The following is a 17478-nucleotide window of genomic DNA, read 5'->3' on the forward strand; positions in this document are numbered from 1 at the left end:
TTGTTTTGTTCGCTCACAGTCTACAAATGTACAGTTAGTAGCACTAATAATAGGCTTTTATTAAACAAATATGTGTCACCTTTCTGTTAGAAGGGCTATCTATAAAGCTAAAATTACTACTCATATTTCTAAAGCAAATGTTAAGGAATGGTTTACATAAATGAAGGTACATATGCCAAACATGTCTTATTCAGTATCTGAATATTTTAGCTGCTATTTTCCTCGGTGGAATTTAAATCAAAATAAGAATAGCTTGACCAAATGCAAAGAAAATTACTTAATTTAGCATAGCATTTTAGATCCTGCTATTAGGTAAAAAAATTTTTATAGTTTTTATATCATACAATTATCTAGAAAAATAAAAATAAAGCACTACAAATATATTATTAATATTAACATGCATATTTTCAGAATGACCTTTGAGATATAAACATGTATTTGTTTCTTGCAAATATGAAAGTAATACCCTGTATGTTAATCATTATAAATAAAAAAGATCTTTAAAAAAATTACCCATAAATTCACCTAAAAGAGATCAACACTGTTCATCTAATCAAAGTATGTTTTGTCAAGGTCCTATATTATTAAACATTTTTGTACTATATGCTTATCACCGGTTGTTTTTAATCATGGGGATGACTCAGGATTTGTATCTATTATTGGTGTTTAATTGTTGCCCGTGTTTTATTGCAACAAATGTTTCTGTTATGAACATATATATACATATATATGTGTAAATATTTGGGGACAGTGAGATTAACTTTCAGAAGAAGGATTAAGGATCAAAGAGCATAAAATTATTGCTACGTTGTCTTCTGGAAAGAAGCTTCCAATTTATAGTGAAGAATGTCCTATTAAAAGTAAAATAACACATTATAGATATTGGCTTGAAGTTTTCTTTTTTTGTGGTATCTCTGCCAGTTTTTGGTATAAGGATGATGCTGGCTTCATAAAGTTAGGGAAGAGTCTATCCTTTGAAATTTTTTTGAATAGTTTCAGTAGGAATGGTACTAACTCTTCTAGGTACATCTGGTAGAATTCAGCTGTGATTCCATCTGGTCCTGGGTTTTTTTTAGTTGGTAGGCTATTTATTACTGCCTCAATTTCAGGACTAGTTATTGGTCTTGTGGGGATTCAATTTCTTCCTGGTTCAATCTTGGAAGGGTGAATGTGTCCAGAAATTTATCAATTTCTTCTAGATTTTCTAGTTTACGTGCCTAGAGGAGTTTGTAATATTCTCTGATGGTTGTTTGGTATTTCTGTGGAGTCAGTGGTAGTATCTCCCTTATCATTTCTGATTGTGTTTATTAGAATCTGCTCTTTTCTTCTTTATTAGTCTAGATAGTGGTCCCTATTTTTAATTTTTTTAAAAAATGAGCTTCTGGATTCATTCATCTCAGAATACTTGTTTGTGTCTCTGCCTCCTTCAATTCTGCCCTGATTTGGGTTATTTCTTGTCTTCTGCTAGCTTTGAGGTTCGTTTGCTCTTGGTTCTTTAGTTTTTTCGTTGTTATATTAGTGTTACAGTCTAATCACTCTTCAACTAGGTCTATGTTCTTGTCCCATGATCAAGCACAAGACAGGCAGACACCAGAGAGGGAATGTAGAGCCGAGTTTTATTACACAACAGAAAAGCTCTCAGCAAAGAGAGGGGACCCGAGAAGGTTGCCAGAAATGGGTCTGAGTTCTGGGGATTTTATGTGGCAAAGACAAGGGAATCTTCGGTGGGTTCTTCCCAAATTGGGGGGGGGGCAAAGATCCCCCTGTGGGTACTCCGTCTGCTCATGCCTGAGGTTGGCCATAGTGACTCCATCTTGGTTATCATCCATGAGTGCCTAAGTGAAACTCATAGAGGGAAACTAAGACAGCAATGCTAATGTTATGTTAATGACATTATAAGGAGCTGGGTTAAGTTAAGGACATTTAAATTGATTTATTGCACCTGTGCCTAAGGCTGGGACAGTCCCTTCTGAACAACATCCTGGCATTAGAGGAAGTTCCTAACCACATGTCTTTCCACTAGCTATAGGGGCTGTGCAAGTGTGATCCCATGGGTACTTTTCTACCCCTAAGATTCTCCCTCTCTATCTGCCTGGCCAGCTTCTAACTGCCTCCTCTCTCATTAGGTTGCTAACTTGAGACCATTCTACGGTTTTGATGTGGACATTTAGTGCTATAAATTTCCCTTTTAACACTGCCTTAGCTATGTCCCAGAGATTCTGGCACATTGTATATTTGCTCTCATTAGTTTCAAAAAACTTCATAATATCTGCCTTAATTTAATTATTTACTTAAAAGTCATTCAGAAGCAGGTTATTCAATTTCCATGAAATTGTATGGCTTTGAGTGAATTTTTTAGTCTTGAGTTCTAATTTGTGGTCTGAGCAACTGTTTGTTATAATTTTAGTTATTTTGCATTTCCTGAGGAGGGTTTTAATTCTGATTATGTGATCAATTTCAGAGTAAGTGCCATGTGTTGATGAAAATATAGCTAGAGAAATGCAAATCAAGAACACAGTGAGATACCATTTTATATCAGTCAGAATGCCTATGATATGGTTTAGCTGTGTTCCCACCTAAATTTCATCGTGAATTCTAGTTTTCATAATTCCCACGTAGTCCTGGGAGGGACCCAGTGGGAGGTAATTGAATCATAGGAGCAGTTACCCTTATGCTGGTCTCCTAATAGTGAGTGAGTTCTCACAAGATCTGACTGTTTTAGAAGGGGCTTTTTCCCACTTCACTCATTCTGTTCCTTCCTTCCATCATGTAAAGAAGGATGGTTTTGCTTTCCCTTCCACCATGATTTTTAGCTTCCTGAAGCCTCCCTAGCCATGATGAACTGTGAGTCAATTAAAAGTCTATCCTTTATAAATTACACAATTTCAGGTATGTCTCTATTAGCAGCATGAGAATGGACTAATGCAGTAAGTTAGTGCCAAGTAGTGGGGTGTTGTTGAAAATGTGGGAGTGACTTTGGAACTGGGTAATAGTAAGGGACTGTGTTAGAGGAGCTCCCCGGTGGGTTAGGGGCTTTGTTTCCAGTTTTCCTCCTTCTGCCCCCTGGAAGCCAAGGCTCAGTGACTCAGGGTTTTAAAACAGTAACCAATCTGGCAAAGGACTCAAAGATCAATTAATCCAGAGAAAATTTGAATAAAATCCTCTCATTGGACGAGAACAAGCACGGGGAGGGAATAACTCAGGGATATAATCTCCAGTCGCTCAAGCTTGCAGTGGCACCCCCTCCAAGTCCCCTTCCACAATGTGGAAGCTGTCCTTCTAAACCACACTACCGCACACCACAAGTTCTGTTCGATCTGTATCAGTCACCATGACATTGAGGCCCCCATCCCCATCTTCGGGTAGGGAAAGCCGAATACCTAAATTCCAGAGAATCTGGTTGCAGCTAATCCGGTTACAACAGGAAGAGTTTGAAACAGTTTGGAGGGCTCAGAAGAAGACAGGAAAATGTGTAAAAGTTTAGAACTTCCTAGAGACTTGGAGGGTTCAGAAAACAGGAAGAGGTGGGAATGTTTGGATCTTCCTAGAGACTTGTAGAATGGCTTTGACCAAAATGTTGATAGTGATATGAACAATGAGGTCCAGGCTGAGGGGGTCTCAAATGAAGATGAGGAGCTTGTTGGGAACTGGAGTAAAGGTCACTCTTGTTATGCAAATAGATTGCTGGCAGTTTGTCCCGCCCTAGAGAGCTGTAGAATTTAAACTTAAGAGAGATGATTTACGGTATCTGGCACAAGAAATTTCTAAGTGGCCAAGCATTCAAGAGAAAGCAGAACATAAAAGTTTGAAAAATGTGCAGCCTGACAATGCAATAGAAAAGAAAACCCCATTTTCTGGGAAGAAATTCAAGCCAGCAGTAGAAATTTGCATAAGTAACAAGGAAGCAAATGCTAATTCTTGAGATAAAAGGAAAAATGACTCCAGGGTATGTCCTAGGCTTCTGGGCCTGTGATGGGAGGGGCTGCCACTAAGGGTAAAATGATTTCCTGAGCTAGGTCTAGGGCTTCTCTGCTGTGTGAAGCCTGAGAGTCAGTGCCCTGCACCCCAGCTGCTTCAGCTGTGGCTAAAAAGATCCAAGGTGCATCTCAGACCATTGCTTCAGAGGGTGCAAACCCCAAGCCTTTGCAGCTTACACGTGTCATCAGTCCTGCAAGTGCACAGAATTCAAGAATTGAGGTTTGGGAACCTCTGCCTAGATTTCAGAGGATGTATGGAAATACCTGGATGTCCAGGAAGGAGTTTGCTCCAGGGACACTCTTCATGGAGAACCTCTTCTTGGACATTGTGGAAGGGAAATGTGGGGTCAGAACCTCCACACAGAGTCTCCACTGGGGCACAACCTAATAGAGCTGTGAGAAGAGGGCCACCCCAGAATGGTAGATCCATCAACAACTTGCACCATGTTCCTGGAAAAGCTGCAGACACTCAATGCAGCAGGAGGGAGGCTGTACCTTGCAAAACCACAGGGCCAGAGCTGAATAAGGTCATGTGAGTCCACCTCTTGTGTCAGCCTGCCCTGGATGTGATAAATGCAGTCAAAGGAAATAATTTTGAAACTTTAAGTTTTAATGACTGCCCTATTAGATTTTGAACTTACACAGGGCCTGTAGCTCCTTTGTTTTGGCCAGTTTTTCCCATTTGGAACATATGTATTTACCCAATGCCTGTTCCATCATTGTATCTAGGACATAACTAACTTGCTTTTGATTTTATGGACTTATAGGCAGAAGGGACTTGCCTTGTCTTAGATAAGATTTGGACTTGGACTTTTGAGTTAATGCTGGAATGAGTTAAGACTTTGAGGGACAGTTGGAAAGGCATGTTTGTATTTTGAAATGTGAGGACATGAGATTTGGGAGGGGCAAGGGTGGAATAATACGGTTAGTCTGTGTTCCCACCCAAATCTCATTTTGAATTGTAGTTCCTATAATCCAAACGTGTTGTAGGAGGCACCTGGTGGGAGGTAATTGAATCATGGGAGTGGTTACCCTTATGCTGTTTTTATGATAGTGAATGAGTTCTTGTGAGATCTGATGGTTTTATAAGGGGCTTTTCCCTCGCTTCAATGGTTCTTCTCCTTCCTGCCACCATGTGAAGAAGGATCTGTTTGCTTCCCCTTCCATCATAATTGTAATTTTACTGAGGCTTACCCAGCCATGCTGAACTGTGCATTTCCTTCCTTTTTAAATTACCCATTCTCAGCTATATCTTTATTAGCAATATAAGAACAGACTAATACAAGCTATTATTAAAAAAAATAAAATAACAGATGCTGGTGAGGTTGTGGAGAAAAAGGAACACTTATACACTGTTGGTGGGAGTGTAAATTAGTTCCAACATTATGGAAGATGGTATGGAGATTTCTCAGATACCTAAAAATAGACATAACATTTGATCTATCAAACCCATTACTGGGTATTTATCCAAAGGAGCAATAAATTATTCTATTATAAAGACACATGCATGCCAATGTTCATTACAGCACTATTCACAATAGCAAAAACATAGAATCAACCTATTGTTCATTAATGACAGACAGTATTAAGAAATGTGGTATATATACACAATGGAATACTATGTAGCCATAAAAATTAACAAGACTGTGTCTATCACAGGGACATGAATGGAGCTGGCAATCATTGTTCTTAGCAAACCAACACAGAAACAGAAAACCAAAAGCACCTGTTGTCACTTATAAGTGAGATCTAAATGATAAGAACACATGGAAACACAGAGGGGAATAACATACACTGATGCCTATCATTGGTTGGAGGATGGGAGGAGGAAGATGAAGAAAAATAACTAATGGGTACTAGGTTTAATACATAGATGATGAAATAATTTGTAAACAAACCCACATGACACACATTTACTTGTGTAACAGACCTTCATGTGAACTTAAAATAAGGTTACAAAAGAATTATACATTAGAAAAAGATCTTAGGGATCCAAGATGACCAAATAGGAATGGCTATGGAGTGCAGTTCCCAGCAAGAACACAGAGGGTGAGTGATCACCACATTTCCAAATGAATTTTTACTGCCCACAGACCAGAAGATTCCAGGGCAGAAAAATGCCACAAGTCTCCACCACAGCTGTTTCAGCCGCCACAGTGGGTATCCACACAAAAATTCACAGAAATCTGGGCAGCTATTTCAACTGGCATCTGGAACGCCTGGGAGACACAGTCATCCATTCAACTGAAGAAAAGGGGGCTAAAATAGGGAGCCAGGTGATCTGGCTTGGAGGGTCCCACCCCCATAAAGACCAGCAAACTGAAATGCTCTCGATTGAGAGTTTCACAGCAAACACAGCTGGACCCAGGATGGTTCAGCTCTGTGGGGGGGAAGGGCATCTGCCATTACTGAGGCAGTCCACCACTACAAAGGCAGTCCACCATTACTGAGGCAGTTCACCATTACTGAGGCAGTCCACCATTATCCAGGCAATCTGCCATTACCGAGGCAGTCTGCCATTACAGAGACAGTCTGCCATTACTGAGGCAGACTGCCATTACTGAGGCAGTTCTAACTATACTTCTATAAACAAAACCACAAGGAAGTTCACACAGCAGCTGGGCAGAGACTATGGCAGCTCAGCAACACCTCTGCTGGCAGATTGTGACTAGGCTACCTCCTTGCTGGGCAGAGTATCTCTGAAAAAAGGCAGCAGCGCTTCATGAGCTTATAAATAAAGCCCCACTTTCCCAGCAGAGAGCACTTGGGGAAAAAAAAAAAGCGGTTATGAGTTCCGCTGCAATAGACATAAACATACCTGCCCAGCAGCTCTGAATGGAACAATGGAGCTCACAGATCAGCACTTGAGCTCCTATAAGGGACAGACTGTCTCCTCAAGCAGCTCTCCAACTCTCCTATATCCAAAGAGACATCTCATAAACGAGAACTCAGGCTGACATCTGAGGGTAGCCTTCTGGGACAAAGATAACAGAAGAAGAAACTGACAGCAACCCTTACTGTTCTGCAGCCACCACAGGTGATCCCCAGGCAAGCAGGGTCTGGAGTGGATCTCCAGCAGTCCTACAGCAGAGGGGCCTGACTGTTAGAAGGAAAACTAAAAAACAGAAATAGTTTCAACATCAACAAAAATGACATCCACTCAGAGACCCCACCCAAAAATAACCAACTACAAAGACCACAGGTAGATAAATCCAGAAAGATGGGAAGAAATAAGCACGAAAATGATAAAAACACCCAAACCCAGAAAGCCTCTCCTCCTACAAGGAATCACAACTCGTCACCAGCAAGGGAACAAAGCTGGATGGAGAATGAGTGTGATGAATTGACAGAAACAGGCTTCAGAAAGTGAGTAATAGCAAACTTCTCTGAGCTAAAAGAACATGTTCTAACCCAATGCAAAGAAACTAAGAACCATGAAAAAAGGTTTGACAAAATGCTAATGAGAATAAAAAGCTTAGAGGGGAATATAAATAAATTGATGGAGCTGAAAAACACAACGTGAGAAGTTCATGAAGCATACACACGTTTCAATAGCCAAATCGATCAAGCAGAAGAAAGGATACTGGAGATTGAAGATCAACTCAATGAAATAAAATGAGAAGGCAGGATTAGAGAAAAAAGAGTAAAAATAAATGAACAAAGCCTCCAAGAAATATGGGATTATGTGAAAAGACCCAATCTACATTTGATAGGTGTGCCTGAATGTGACAGAGACAATGAATCCAAGCTGGAAAACATTCTTCAGGATATTATCCAGAAGAATGTCCCCAACCTAGCAAGGCAGGCCAATATTCAAGTCCAGGAAATACAGAGAACACCACAAATATGTTCCTCAAGAAGAGCAACCCCAAGGCACATTATCATCAGATTCACCAGGGTTCAAATGAAGAAAAAAAATGCTAAGGGCATCCAGAAAGTAAGATCAGGTTATGCACAAAGTGGGGAAGACCATCAGACTCACAGCAGAAACTCTACAAGCCAGAAGAGAGTGGGGGTTAATATTCAACATCCTTAAAGAAAAGAACTTTCAACCTAGAATTTCATATCCAGCCAAACTAATCTTCATAAGGGAAGGAGAAATAAAATCTTTTACAAACAAGCAATTGCTGAGAGATTTCATCACCACCAGGCCTGCCTTATAAGAGCTTCTGAAAGAAGCACTAAACATAGAAAGGAACAACCAGTACCAGTTAATTCAAAAACATATGAAATGGTAAAGACCATCGACACAATGAAGAAACTGCATCAACTAATGGATGAAGCAACCAACTAGCATCAAAATGGCAGGATCGAATTCACACGTAACAATATTAACCTTAAATGTATAATGGGCTAAATGGCCCAATCAAAAGACACAGACTGGCAAATTGGATTAAAAAGCCAAAACCCATCAGTGTGAGGTATCCAGGAAACCCATCTCACATGCAAGGATACACATAGGCTCAAAATAAAGGGATGGAGGAAAATTTTACTAAGCAAATGGTGAGCAAACAAAACAAAACAAAACAACAACAACAAAAAAACACAGGAGTTGCTATCCTAGTCTCTGATAAAATAGGCTTTAAACCAACAAATATCAAAAGAGACAAAGAGTGCATTACATAATGGTAAAAGGATCAATGCAACAAGAAGATCTAAGCATCCTAAATATATACGGGCCCAATACAGGAGCACCCAGATACATAAAGCAAGTTCTTAACTGCAGTCAATGTTATACTAACTTTATGTTGGACATTAGATAACCAAAACTGTTAGTGTTTGCCATTCTAAAGTGGAATAGTACAAAATCTCAAAATAAATTTAGACCATAAGAATGGCATGGATAGATCAATAGATTGATAGATTAGATAGACAGATTAATTTAAGGCAGAGAAACGAAGAGATCAATGTTAATACTTTAGTGACAATCAAGTTTTATCTATCTTTAAATGATCTTATCTTGGAAAAAAAGGCTTTGATCAACAAATAGTATCTGTCAGTTCATTCTATATTAATTATTTAATATTTTCAGTCATTATAACTGAGAGGCAAATTGTTTTTCAAAACCTCTTATTTTGGTCTTTTTATTATGACTCTTCAGAAACTTATAAGTAACTCTTAAACGACTACATTAAAAACAAACACTAATACATCAAGCACACTAAATACAGTATATAATAAGGTATTATCATAAGTGTTAGTTACCACAGTGCAAAGATGAGCTTGCCCTAGAAATTCAAAGCAAAACTATTTGTAATCAATTAGGGATAGAGTAATGACACTTCACAAGAAAGACATCGCTTCATATGGCTTATTTTTTAGGCATATATAACGTGTAGCAGGCACACAATATATTGAGTATAAATTTGTATTAGCTTTACCTTGCCAATATGTTACATGCTGGTATTATCATGTCATAAGCATTAGAAAGGACAAAAATTACAAGAAAATCTCTTTCAATTTTTAAAAGGAGCCACAACAAGTTAACATAATTTCTTTAAAGTTGTAATTGCACTTGTAGTAAGAAACTGTCAGTTGATTGTTTCTATAGTAGAATTAATATATATTAGTATATATGCTATAGTAGAATATATGCATGTGTGTTTAGATATATAAACAGAGAATAAGATGTATATAGAGTATATAAAACGTTTTATGTCATAATATGTCTAGTAGCTTATTCTTGTAAATCAGAAATTTGGAGGATATAATAGGAGTGATTCACATATCTTATTCAAAATGCATGAATTTATTGATTTTCTATTTACACAAACACAAAATGCCATCTTTTTAAAACAAATTAAGTCCAGGAACAAGGTCTCACTTATACAATTATATGATAACATTTAGCGATTTTAAAAATTTTTTAAATTTTTGTGGCTACATAGTGTACATATTTATGGGGTACATGAATTGTTTTGACAAAGACATGCAATCTCTTATAATCACATCATGGAGAATGGGCTATCCATCCCCTTAACCATTTATTTATTTGTATTACAAACAATCCAATCATACTCTTTAGTTATTTTTAAATGTACTATTATGTTATTATTGACTGTAGTCCCTTGTGCTATTCAAATTCTAAGTTTTAGTCATTCTTTCTACTAGCAATTCTTAAATAGAGAATATCTTTATGAGTGGAATATAGAACAGTGATTGATTATAACATTAAAAAAATGAAAACAAATAGAAAAATATATATTATAAGATATACATTGAATTTGTTTTACAATAAGATCAGAGATAAATATTATTTTATTTCATGGGGCCCAGTGGCTCACACCTATAATCCTAGCACTTTGGGAGGCCGAGGCAGGCAGATCATCAGGTCAGAAGATCAAGACTATCCTTGCTAACATGGTGAAATTCCATCTCTACTAAAAATACCAAAAAATTTCCTGGGCATGGTGGCACACGTCTGCACACCCAGCTACTGGGAAAGCTAAGGCAAGAGAATCCCTTGAACACAGGAGGCAGAGGTTGCAGTAAGCCAAGATCATGCCACTGCACTCCAGGCTGGGCGACAGAGTAAGACTCTGTCTTGGAAAAAAAAAAAGTATCTGTAAAAGTATAAATGAGGCTGGGCATGGTGACACACCTGTAATCCCAGCATTTGGGGAGGCTGAAGCAGGAGGGTCACTTGAACCCAGGAGTTTAAGACCAATCTGGGCAACATAGTGAGATCCTATCTCTATGAAAATAAAAAAAAATTAGCCAGGTGGGGTAGCACATGTCTTTAGTCCTAGTTATTTGGGAGGGTGAGGTGGGAGGATCGCCTGAGCCTTGCAGGTCTAGACTGAGGCTGCGGGACATGCTTGTGCCACTGCACTCCACATCTGGGCCACAGAGCAAGACACTATCTGAAAAAATATATATGTATATTTCTGTGTGTGTGTGTTTAAAACCAGCTCTATTTCTGCTGCTGTATGTTAGTCAAATGTTAGTTGATTGCATGTGCTGTAATTCTTCGTTGCTAAATTTCCGAAAGTATAAAATATAATACTTTTGCATATACAAAATTATTCAAAAGTTATTTATTAGATATAAAACAATAAAAAATTATATTTTACTAAGAACATGTTGAGCATATAATATAAAGGCTCCAGGCTTGGCACTGAAAGAATTAAGGATTACTAAATTACAATTTCTTCACACATATACAAATGTTGATCAAATAATATATACATATTTGAACTCTCAGACTATAATAAACATGACTGCCCAGGGAGAAAATATTTCTGGCTGGGAGATATCTGGAAAGTCTCCAAAGAAGTTACATTTGAACTAAGTCATTTATCAATATTGCTGCTGCTTTGCTTTCATCCAGGGATACCCTGGTTAAAATGATCATTATTTATATTTTTAAATTCTTGTTTAATGAGATTAAATTTCATCATAACATAGGCAAAGATCACACATCAACACATATGTATAGTCCATTGGACATATTACTATGTTGAGGAATATAATCAATCCAAAGGACAAATGTGACCTTGAATCAGTGATTCTTATCTGAAACTGCAAAACATTATTTTCTGTATTCCCCCTCCCACCAATTTCATGAATTTCGTAGTAGACTAACCTCACCCAGTCTTCCCTTAGGACCCTTTTATTGCTGATTAAACATCTTCATATTAGAGGGTCACTTTTTTCCCCCAAAAACTAAGTCTCTCTGTGACACCCAGGCTGGAGTGCAATGGTGCGATCTCTGCTCCCTGCAACCTCCGTCTCCCAGGTTCAAGCAATGCTCCTGCCTCAGCTTCCCAAGTTGCTGGGATTACAGGCACCTGCCACTATGCCCAGCTAATTTTTTTTTTTATTGTGTTTTAGCCGAGACAGGGTTTCATTGTTTTGCCCAGGCTGGTCTTGAACTCAGGCAATCTACCCGCCTCCGCCTCCTAAAGTGCTAAGATCACAGGTGTGAGCCACTGCACTCGGCCTTGAGGCTCACTTTCTATTCTTTAGAAACAACTCATCATATAATCTCATTGGTGACTTTATCAGTATAGCTTCTTTTCTGTCAACAAACAAAATAAAACAAAAAACATGTTCCCGACATTTTGCATTTTCCCAATCCCAACATCTTTTTCATTCTTCTTGGAATATTTTTTCCCAATTGCTAATATCAGCAAGGTCTCTGGGCATCTTGTTAATCGTTGCTGCTCCTGCTCTGTGTCTGGAGTTCATTCTTACATTCTACCCACAGAGGAATCTAGAAATTATATTTTTGTCATGTTTTATAGAATTAATTAAACACATGTAAATAAAATGCAGCTTATGATGATAATTCAAATTGATAAGTTCTGTCATAATTCAACCATTTCTTATTATTTATTTATTTATTTATTTGAGAGGGAGTCTTGCTCTGTCTCTCAAGGTGAAGTGCAGTGGCACCATCTAGGCTCACTGCAACCCCCACCTCCTCGGTTCAAATGATTCTCCTGCCTCCACCTCCTGAATAGCTGAGAGTACACACACCTGCCACCATTCCTGGCTAATGTTTATATTTTTATTAGAGGCAGGGTTTCACCATGCTGTCCAGGCTGGTCTTGAACTCTTGACCTCACATGACCTGCCTGTCTCGAGTAACGTTTTAACCTTTGAAAAATTTGTCTAACCTCATACAATTCCAGAAGATTTGAAACTGTCAAGGAATTATAGTAATATACTAAGAATTTGTAAAGGCCCTGAAGGCAAAAGTGAGATCATTTAAACGTGTGTTACATTACTTTCAGATACCACTCCACCCAGATATAAAATTGGAGATTGAAAAGAGAAATAAACATTATGTACACCAATATTTCAAATTTATATTTGATATGGTATTTCATGCATGTGTATATATCTGTGTCTGACATTTTATTAGATTAAGTGATTTACTGAAACGTAACAAATAAAAAAGATAAGAAAATGTAAAGAAGAATCATGGTTTTCCCTATACTAATCATGCTGTTACCTTTGTGATACTTAACATATGGGTAAATATTTTGAATTCTAATACATTTCAATTTAAAACATTTGGAAATATGTAAACTTTGTATTTGATCTTATTAATCAGAATGAAATGTTTTAAAAGTTGATTTCATTGCATACTTTAACTCCAATATTTTCATTCATTACATAGATATGATTTCTCCTTGAGCTAAAATTCAAAAATAGTTAAAAATTATGTTGAAAAAGACAAAGAAATTATATATAAAGGTTAGCTTTGACACTGATGGTATTTCTGTGGATATTTCAATGGCATGGATCAAAGAACTTTTTACATTAAAAATGAAAAAATTCAGCTTTAAAAAAAGGACAAAGTTACTTTCAATATGTTATATTTTTATATATTTTAATATCATATTAAATTGGAGAATCAGATTGAAAGTAGTCCTTAGTAACTAGTGACACAAACAGATAGCATTATTTAACAACTCTGAGAAAATGAAATATTACAGAAATATATGATTTGCTCCTTTCACTATTCCTTCCATTTCACATTAAGTCAGACAGGTTCAATTATGTAACTCTCACACAATGACTTAATTTTTTTAATTGGTTAACTCATATATTTTATTCTATAAAATAGTGTTGTAAGTAATATTAAGTGCATAGACATCCTTGATTCTTTTCAAAATGTGCCTTCCTTCCCTAAAAGAGACTATTTTATTTTTGCGTATGTTTTAACAGCAGTGTTTATAAAATAAGAATTGTTTTTGTCTTGTGAAATTAGTTAGGGAGGCTGTACACAGTTAAATACTGTCTAGTGCATGATTAACACAACCTTTGAGATTAACCTGGATATCACTGATTGGTTTTACATGTTTACCTTTTACTGTGCTTTATACTTGAAATGTCTGTTTTTCTGAGCAATAGTCAGTGGTACATGGAAATTGCAGTGATACAAACAAACGCAATTTAAAATACACGCCTTATTATGAAATACTTATCTACTTTTGTGCTGCTACTTCAACCAAATTGTATGCTTCATGATCCACTGAACATTTCTTGTGACTGCCCTGCTTTGGGTCAGACCATTTTCAGCCTCAGAGCAACTTGTCTCTGTTTATCTATGTCTTCCTTCTACCGAATAGGTCATGTCAAATGTCACTGTTCACAAGGACTTCCTTTATAAAAATGGTTTTCTTGCATCTGAGATTCTGTAAACGTTTGTCCTACATTTCTCACCACTATCATGTGGTAATTTTCTAATGTTATAACAGGTCTACTAAATATTAACTCTCATTTGTGCCCATTTTCTACCAACCTACTGTATTTATTTAACAACAAAATAATTTCAAATTAGCCATCAATGCCTCAAAATCTCTCTATACTGCTTACATAACCACCTTCCATCTTATATCCTACTTCAAAGAAAAAATGAAAAAGATCAAAATGAAACTCCCTGCAGATATACAAATCCATGTGTGCCCACATTTATTCTCCATTCATCCTTCCTCTTAAAGTTCTTCAAATATTTTTTATACTCCAAATTTTTAATTGATTTTGCAGATATCACGTTTTCTTTTCATGCTACTATATTATCCTAAATTTTTTTATTTGTTTGCAAGTGATATTTGATTATTTATCTGTAACTTTGTTATATTGTAAACAAAATTAGAATGTATAAGTGAAGCACAAATAAGAAAAGCAAAATATACTATAGATTGAGAATTCTGAACATGTGTTATCTATCTTTCCAGCTCATTTTCTATAGAGATAGACAGACAGAATTTTAAATTAAACTATTAATATATTTTGCAAACTTTCTACATATGTATATTATACATGTTTGATGGTACAAATTGTTGTATTTCACAATTGGTTTTTCATCATCTAATTGTTTCTTCCCTTTTTTGAGAATCTTTCTGGGTCAATTATTTTATTTTATTTTGGGTTCTTGACCTCCTTTACTTTATTGGTTTCTCTCCCAATATCCCAAGGGTTTTTCAACCTAAAACTAAGAAAATAAATATTCTCCCCCATTTATTTTTTTCTTATATCTTTGGCCTTGGTCTCATTATTAAATTTATTCTGAGACCTCTCCATATGTCTTGAATGCTCTTTTTCAGATCTTGCTAGTTTCTCAGTAGACTTCAGTTTCTATTACCAAAATTCCTGTGAAAGTATTCTTTTAAATGTCAACAATCACTCTTCAAGTGAAACTATAATTTATTTTTCATCCACTTATATGATTTTTTCTCATCTAGAACAGTCCATGCACTGGCCACTATTTTCTCCTTGAAACTACATTATTGATCACTGTTTTAGGGTATTCTACAGAAACATAAGTAATAGGTGTATGGATATAGATAAAGACATATAACTATAGTAAGAGGACAGGTCCTTAGGTAGCATTGGCTGATCCAGCTCTCTTCTTATAGTTCTCAGGACAACTGTGGAATATACTAAGAGTGTAGTGTCCTGAGATATGAAGGAACTGTCCAAAAACAATCCATACCATATCCTTATCCCTTACAGAACAGGATATTCTGCAAAGCTTGAGCTCAGCAATTCAAGTTGTGTTCAGGTTATAAAAACTCAGGGCAGAGTACACTCAGAGTTCATTCACTGTGGTATTATGAAGGATTTGCACAGACCAGATTCCGGGTACTCTTGACAGCTTTCCAGATCCTCGAGGGACTGGCTCACCATGAACCCAAGTCTTCTGTTTATTCTTGTGGCCTATCTGTGAGTAGTAAATCTGCTTTGCCTACTTTTACAAATGTTCTGTTTCACGGAGCTCATACAAAATGATAGAGGTATTGGGACCTTTTTTTGCTCCTTACAGATTTCCTCATAGTGTTAGGACTGCTGTGGCAGCTAGGTTTACTCTAAGCCCATGCCAGATGTAGAAGTCAAACTCTGCTGAGTGACAGAGAGGGATTAAGATAGAAATATAATGGAGACATCTCTCTGTCTATATATATATACATCTATACCTTCCCCCCTCCCCATATAATGTGTGTGTGTGTAGGTGGGTGGGTCAGTGGCTGTGTACAGACATACATATAGAGGTTTATTTTAAGAAATTGGCTCAAGTGATTGTGGACGTTTGCTTTGTAGGGCCAACCCATAGGCTGAAAATACAAGGAACAAATGATGTTGAAGTTTTGAGACTGAAATTCACACACAGGTCAGGCAGGATGGAAATACAGGCAGCGTGTCGATGTTTGGAGTGTTATAACAGAATTCCTTCTTCAGAAATCCTCAGTCTTTGCTCTTGAGGCTTTTAACTGATTGAGATCTGCACACATTGTTAACAGTATATGCCTTACCTAAAGTCTACCAATTGTAAATGTGAGTCATATCTAAAAAAATACCTTTAAACTATATCTAAACAGGTGTTTCACCAAACAACTGGGTATCATAGCCTAGCCAAGTTAGCACATAAAATTAATCGTTACAGCCAGTAACAGATTTTCTCTTCTACCTCTGTAGCTTTCTAACTTTTCATTGGTTCTGTTTCCTAAATGTTTCTCTTTAACACTTATTTAATCCTATTTCTTCCCTTTCTTTTAATTGCAATTATTATCTCTACAAATCACTTCTATTCACATGTGTCAAGTATAATCATGCCAAAAAGTTGACATATATTTTTCTTCAACTATGATTAGTTCTTTAAACACTATATCAACATATATTTAACTGAGTACAGGCAAGATCAATGTTTATGTACCACAGATTATTATGAGTTAAATAGTTCTAAGTCAGGTACTATTTTGTCATTATTCAGTAATATCCTACTGGTTTTCCTGTTTCTACTAACTCAAAAGATAGTCTTAAAAATCTAATACTTTACACAAAATATTTCAAGGTTTTCTAGATTTTCTATCCTATATTAACCTCTAGTTTAATAATCAAATGGCAACTAGAGACTCTACTACTTGTCTTCATTTTATCTTCAGTTACATCTCCAGCCCATCATACAAGAAACATCACTCGTGAACTTGCTGTGTAAAGTTAGGTCTTGTTTCTTCATGCAAGCTATTTGTATGTTATTTATTAAAAATAATTGTTGATCAAATACCAAGTGTCAGTCACTTTTTGGTTCCCCCACAATCTTGCCCGTCAGTGGACTTAGTCACATAGTTTAATAATTCATAGCCAGTTCTAAAAAGAAACAAAGACCACCTGGCAATCATTAAATATTGAAATCTACTATATTTAGATCTCTTTATAGTTGTTTAAATAATATAATGTTAGGAATAAGAAGTGAACAATACTAAAAAATGTTGTGACTAAAGTCTGCTTTTTTTTCTTTTCTGTATAAAATATTACTCTGAGAATGTTAATCTGAAATATAGTAAGGTGGACAATAGCAAAATGTTTAGTTTACATGTCACACAAATTGATGGCATTATGTTCCATTCTGAGGTTGAATTAAATTATATTTCAAGTTTGCCCACATAGGATTCCACTCATTGAGTTATTTAAAATTTACCAATTCTCATAGATCAAGGGGCCACAAATCAGAAGAGTAAAACAAGTCTTAAATATTAATAATTGTGTC

At 36.5% G+C, this 17478-nt stretch overlaps 1 long non-coding RNA gene across 1 annotated transcript; it reads left to right on the plus strand.

Moving 5' to 3' along the window:
* The first annotated feature begins 1369 nt into the window (after positions 1 to 1369).
* On the plus strand, positions 1370 to 16419 carry LOC116560766. The gene is made up of 4 exons (XR_004273125.1): positions 1370 to 1520; positions 2933 to 2935; positions 9600 to 9607; positions 16407 to 16419. It is a non-coding gene; the product is annotated as an uncharacterized LOC116560766 (long non-coding RNA).
* Positions 16420 to 17478: the final 1059 nt, after the last annotated feature.

Source organism: Sapajus apella, unplaced genomic scaffold (genome assembly GCF_009761245.1).
Source record: "Sapajus apella isolate SASKATOON/1434 unplaced genomic scaffold, GSC_monkey_1.0 scaffold27, whole genome shotgun sequence".
NCBI lineage: Eukaryota > Metazoa > Chordata > Mammalia > Primates > Cebidae > Sapajus > Sapajus apella.